Raw genomic sequence first — 6,420 nt, 5'->3', positions numbered from 1 at the left:
ATCTTCATAACAAGTGTGCTTCCTTCCCTGCCGCTTTTACAAATGAGAAAACTGAGACACAGAGACATGATGTTGGTTGCCTGACATTGCCCAGCTAGTAAATGGTTGAGTCAGGATTCAAACCCTAGGCAACCTTCTTGCAGGCTTCATTACTAAGCTGGGCTACCCGTTGACTAGGACAAGCCTAGAGGAAGGTGTCACTATTGCATCTCATGGTCTATCATATGGAACGGTAAAGAAAAGAAGGGAAAAGAAAAAGTCAGTGACTTAGAGACTGGAAACCCTGCAGAAAGTAACAAATCTAACCAAGAAGGGAAGAGCAGGTGTTCAAAGTATGAGCAGCGAGCCTTTAGACTGGCTGCCTCTTTCCTGGAGCTGAGAGGCCTGGAGAAGACCTCAGACCTCATGCTGGAAGGGGAAAGACCAGCTTCCCAGTAGCAGGGAAGAGCTGACTGGCTGCTCAGAGCCGGTGTCCCGAGGTGGCAGCGTCTTGCTGAGGTCTTCCCAAGGCAGGGTCTCCAGCTCTCAGCTCTGCCAGCCCAGCTGGCTTTGTCACAGCCCCCAGAAATAAGTAGGCTCTGGGGAAATGAATCATACCGACCAGACTCTTGAGTCTAAACCAAAATACCCATAGTGAAAAGAACAAGTAGCTTGTTCCGAGCAGAGCTCCTTCCTGCAGGAAAGTCTACCAGGCAGTCAAATCATTATCACAATCTGTTTTGTGGTCCTAGAATCAGAGTAGGGGAAACTGACTGAGTGACCTCAGAAGAGGATGTTAGGAATTGTTGGTAGCTGGATGCAACCAACTCCAGGACAGACATGTACCTGCCAAAAAGAAAAAGGCCTATAGTTGGAAGTGCAGGAGAGCACTCTTGCCCCTTGTCACTCTTCCTGCAAACCAAAGTGTCACAATATGACACTTCCAGTTTAGCTTTCCTTAGCATACCCAGCCTCAGATGTGGATGGCTAAGGGGTTATCTCAGAAGGTGGAGGTTATTGGATTTGTTTTCTTGGATTTTACCCACAATACTCTTAAAAGGTGGTTGCTTCTGACTTTCTCCTAGGTTCTGGGAGCAGGTCACAGCCCAGAGCACAGAAGCACCTGCACAGAGTAGTGGGGAAATGGCAGTGGGGCCAACAGGAGAGAGCCAGAGCCATTCATTTATTCCCACCATGACAGCTTACCCAGCCTGCAGGTTAAAAAACTTCAGTGAAATTTCTTGGTGAGGAGTCTAAGGAATAGAAACTGTCACATTCCTATCGATTGGTTCGTGTGTGTGACTTTGATCCTCTCTAGGTGTATAACCCTTAAATCAGTCATCTGAAGCCTGTCAAGTTCTCAGGTTCACCTTCACCTATTCTGCTCAGAACACTCTTGGGGTCTAAACTCTTAGGGAATTGGGGGCTGGGAATCACAGCCTATCAATGTCTCACTTCAGCATGTTCAGGAAGTCTTTGCTGATGGATTTTTTTTTTTTTTTTTTTTTTTTTTTTTTTTGCGGGTAGGGGCACAGCCCCAATGCAATGTCCATCTCTCCCAGGAATGCTTCCTGACCTGGTTTGCCTCCGCCCCCACCCCCCCACCCCACTCCCCACCCCAGTCCCCTGGGAGGAACTGAAGAGGCTTATTTTGCACTCAGTCCTCTCTCATTCCCTCCTTGACAGTGACGTGGCTGCCACCAGCTGCCTGAAAGCCAAATCCAATACTCACTTCCAATTTGCCTAATGGCGCATGACAGACCTGCATTTCTTGAGTTTGTTTTTTTTTTTAACTGCACAGAAAACAAATCAACAAAATTGACTTTAAATCTGAGGTAGATTAGGAAAAAAAAAAAAGCCTCCAGGAGAAAATGGCTTGTCACCCACCCAGGAGCTGTGGAGATGGGGCCACAAACCACTTATTAAGCACCCCTCAATAGTGACTACGGGAACCAGCGCCTGTGGTGTGGTGGTATGTGTCACTTGTCACAGGATCTGAACCAAGAATGGTTCAGTGTTTTGACCAATCTGCACTCTTCAAACCCTGAACCAATGCTTGCGCGTTGTTGTGATATATGGCCCCCAAGCATGGATGTTTTAGCCGGTGTGATGCTTATTAGAGGATTCTGTATGATTTGACCATCGATGGGGTCAAATGAGGAAAAAGTACTACGCAGAATCTATCCCAAAGCAGAATTATCACATGCTGGAGATGGGGGTTGGCTGGCTCACTGGCAGGTGGGTAAATAAAACGTGAAACAATAGTCCATTGTATCCACAGAGCTCTCTGTTCACGCGTGACGGCCCCATGGTAACCTCTGCCCCAACCTAACTGAAAGCAGCTCCCACATTCGCACGAATGTGACTTCCCAAATTTAAAAAGACACCCTTGCCGTGCCATTGTTCCCACAATGCCGTGACTCGGATTCGAACCGAGGTTGCTGCGGCCACAACGCAGAGTACTAACCACTATACGATCACGGCGAGCTACCGGGACGCCACGAGGAGCGAGCGGCCGGGCGTCTTGCCTCTTACGCTGTCCCAGCCTCTGTGCTTCCCGTAGCCACCCGCCCTATCGTCCTCACCCTGACCCCAGGGAGTAGGGGAGCCCTGGACTCCCCAGCCCAAAAGCTCCGCTTGGCTCTGCGCACCGGCCGCAAAAGGGGGCCGCGAAGTGCTTTGCAAACTAAAGATTCCTATAAGGCCAGGCCGTACTGACATGAAACCCCCGAGTCGTCGCTCTCACGCTCACAGCGCCCCGGCTATTGCGCTACCTGAACGGGCTCTGGCTGGGACTGGAGCCGTCCCTGGAGTTCTACAAGAAGGAATTCTGAGCCACCCCACAACTGCCTCGAGGCGCGGGAAAGGGGAACCCCTTTCGTGAAGCAAAGACGTCTCTCTGCAAGTGGATCAAAGTGCGGACCCAAACCGAGAACTCAGAGGAGACTATTGCGCCTGCGCGCACTCAGCCGCAATTTGGAGATGGGCGGGAAAAAGCAATGACAAGCCAGTGACGCCACAAAGGGGCGGAGCTTGCAACGAACAAGAGCGCTGCGGAGAGAGAAGCGCCACCAGTCCTCCAGTAGCTCGCCGTGATCGTATAGTGGTTAGTACTCTGCGTTGTGGCCGCAGCAACCTCGGTTCGAATCCGAGTCACGGCATTGTGGGAACAATGGCACGGCAAAGGGGGCTGTATTTTATCGTCCTCTTTCGTTTTTATCTTGCGCTTGTAACGTTCTGAAAAATGGAACCCCAACTCCCTTGTGGCCGCTGGGGACGACGTTTATTCAGGCTTTCGCTAAAAAGGATTTCCAAAGGATCTAGGTCTCGGGTTGCTCCGGGGGCTAGGCGCGTTCTCCGAGAGGCAGCACGGAGCTCTGGCCTCCCTGAACAAATGTAAAAGACCTCTGTGCGAATTTCCCTAGAAATTCCGCACAGGAAGCAGACTCCTGTTAGGAAAGGGAAGGCCTCACAGAGGAAGCGACCGTTGAAGTAGGTCGTAAAGCAGAGTGAGAATTTGCCCAGCACAGCCAGGATCATTCCGTGTGCAAAGGCTTGAAGGAAGACTTGAGGAGACAGGCTGATCCTAATTCACAGGTGTTCTAAGTCTCCTGTCAGTCCGCTTCCCGACTCCCCACGGTGCCGGAGGCTGTGCCTGACAGGGAGTGGGCGGTCCCCAGCGACCCGCTGAGTGAATGAATGAGGGGACCGGGGGGGGGGGGCACCCTGAGGGAGGGCCAAAGGATGAGCAGGAAGAGGCAACGAGTTTCCTGCAGTCTGGGGTGCACGGCCGCTCCAGTGGCTCTGCAGAGGGCCGGCCGGCTGAGCTGGTGGGCGGCCCGGATCCCTCGTCAGACACCACCCGCGCCTCCTCAGGGGAGCAAACAGCCACTAGCAGCCGTGGCCTCAGACCGTGGCCTGCTGGACCACCAGAAGCAGGCCGGTGGGCAGCTGGCCTGGAGGCGACACAGCCCAGGGAGGAGTGGGGGCCTCGCGGCAGAACGAGACCCTGGAAGGCAGTGGGTGTCGACAGGAGCGGGGCCAGGCGGGCAAGCTGCGTCCACCGAGTTCCTTCTACGTAGCCCACCCAGTTATGGGGGCGAACAAGACCCCTGTAAAGAGAATGTTGGATCACTGCTCGGGAAAATGGCTTAATAGAAGCCACGAGGAACGGCCCCTGCAGGCCCTGGCACGCTGGAGGCTTCGCTGGAAGGGTCTTCAGGGCACAAAAGATGGGCGTCCCCCAAGGACAGTCTGAGTTCTGGGCACCTCCGTCCCTGGACGTCTAAGCGGTCTCAAAACTCTTAAGGCGGCCCCAGAAAGCCTGCAGACTATCATCGCCGCCGCCTGCGGCTGGCGCGAATTCGAGCCCGGCAGACCGCAATGCGCCTGCGCGTTCTCAGGCATCGTCAGTCCGTGACGCAGACGCGACCGGCCTATGCCTATTGAAAGGGACAATCGGAAGGCTGTGTCCTCAGGTCCCCGGTAGCTCGCCGTGATCGTATAGTGGTTAGTACTCTGCGTTGTGGCCGCAGCAACCTCGGTTCGAATCCGAGTCACGGCATTGTGGGAACAATGGCACGGCAAGGGGTTCGTTTTTTCCCTTCAGGTTTTTTTGTTGAAACGAACAGCTGTTTACTCGCTTGAAAATTGAGCAGCCTGGAATATCGCCACCCCCTGTGATTCCCGTTTAGTCCTCTGAACACAGCCTTAGATCAAACGGTTGTAATCCTTTCCCTCCCGAAAATCCGATATAAATCATTGTACACGATCAAGACAGCGCCCTCGTGACCTTGTGGGCTTTTTTCTTTTTCTTGCATTTAAAAAAATTGGGTCGTTCTTTTGTAAAAAAGAGAATACATGTACACAGGTGTAGTGAAAAAAAGTAAGAAGTCTTCCGTATATCTTTCTATGACAATCCTTGTGTAAACAAATATTTATGTATGTAATTACATATGTAAATATAGTCCTCTTTGCTTCTTGCATAAAACACAATCTCTTCCTTCTCTCGCCTTCCCCTCTCCTCCCTCCTCGAAGTGATGTGATGTTAACACAGCATGAAATGACAGATGGGCAGGAACAGGGCAATCTCTTTTTATGGGAAAGAATTCACACACCAGAGGGAATTGCCACCCATTTCAAGTCCTGTACTTTCTCTCCCCAGGGTCTGATTCCTAGCCAGGGAGGTTGGGGGACAATTTGGGCTGAAAAGATAGGGGAAAGGCATTCTTTACTGAACCCATATGAAATGGATGGGAGTCTTGGCCCTGTTAGGAAGAAACCCTGTTTTGATTTCAGGTTGGGAGAGCAGAGTAGCATCTCAAATTTGCAGTCTGGAAGAGAGGTTTGGCTTGGGCAGTCCATCTGAAGACCCTCCATGCCCATCTCTCCTTCTCAGTCAGGACCCACTGTTAGTCTCGGGCCACTAATATTAGAAAATCAAATTGATTGAAGGTTGGACTAAATCTTGCCTGCGTTTCCATAAATATCTGAACAGAGGTTTCTTTACAGAGAAATGTGTGTGTGAAGTGCCCAAGGTTTGCTTTATGGCTGCATATTCCATTGTGTGTGTTTAATGCAAAACAACATTATTTTCATATACAATAGAAACAGTCTATGCTTGCACTAAAAAGAAAAATATGCTTTTCCATTTTTCTAGTAACTTGTCACTCTCTAGGTATCACTCCCCTGCTTGCTCTTTTTCTCTCTACCTTTTCCTTTCCTTTAAAGACACATAACCTGAAGAAATATTTCACTTTCCTCTTAAATCTACAGTAAGTGTGTGTGGGGGGGGGATGCTGAAAGTTGGTGATAAAAGGGACTGACTTGGGGTCCAGTGAAATCCTAAGGCCTTGGTCTTTGAAGATGTGGCCTCATCTAATGGCCCCCAGGCCACTCCTCTTCCATGCACTGGATCTCTTCATGTTTCTGGAGAAGACAACCATCTAGAGTAAGATCTCTAAAATTTTTAAATATTGATAATGAATTCAATTATTTTTTAAACACCAAGTTGACAAAAACTATGTAGACCAGACTTGATCCAAATGAAGCTCCGTGTCAACATCTAGAATCAAATAACAGAGTGCATATGTGAGTGTACTGGGATGAAGTTGTCCTCTCAAGATTATGGACAGAGATGGACCCAGACAAGACTGGAGGAGACAAAAGGCTAGGACCACTCCTAAAAGAAGACAAAACTCAGGTAGAATGAGGGTTCAGGACATGACCAGGCATCCAAACACAGGCAAACAGAGTGAGGATACTTCAGTCAGTACCCAGTGAAAAAACCAAGGGCAAAGTGCCAGGCCTGGTACATACACAACTTTCAAATGTTGAGAGGAAATAAGAATTCAGTCTGAGAGGAAGAAACCAGGAGAGTGTCATTTTAAGAAAAGTGTAGGAGAAGAAGGTTTCAAGGACAGGAGGTCAGCAGACAGGTGG

The 6,420-nt window shown here is 50.1% G+C and overlaps 3 non-coding genes across 3 annotated transcripts; 2 read left to right on the top strand and 1 right to left on the bottom strand.

The window, feature by feature from the left end:
- Positions 1-2,391: 2,391 nt before the first annotated feature.
- Positions 2,392-2,463, bottom strand: TRNAH-GUG (transfer RNA histidin (anticodon GUG)). Its single transcript has one exon. It is a non-coding gene; the product is annotated as a tRNA-His (tRNA).
- A 605-nt stretch (positions 2,464-3,068) lies between these two features.
- Positions 3,069-3,140, top strand: TRNAH-GUG (transfer RNA histidin (anticodon GUG)). The gene has a single exon. It is a non-coding gene; the product is annotated as a tRNA-His (tRNA).
- Positions 3,141-4,471: 1,331 nt separating this feature from the next.
- TRNAH-GUG (transfer RNA histidin (anticodon GUG)) lies at positions 4,472-4,543 on the top strand. The gene has a single exon. It is a non-coding gene; the product is annotated as a tRNA-His (tRNA).
- Positions 4,544-6,420: the final 1,877 nt, after the last annotated feature.

The sequence above is a fragment of the Oryctolagus cuniculus genome, chromosome 12 (genome assembly GCF_051225735.1).
Source record: "Oryctolagus cuniculus isolate XC-2025 breed Fujian yellow rabbit chromosome 12, ASM5122573v1, whole genome shotgun sequence".
Classification (NCBI taxonomy): Eukaryota; Metazoa; Chordata; class Mammalia; order Lagomorpha; family Leporidae; genus Oryctolagus; species Oryctolagus cuniculus.
This window is presented reverse-complemented; position numbering and strand designations above follow the sequence as displayed.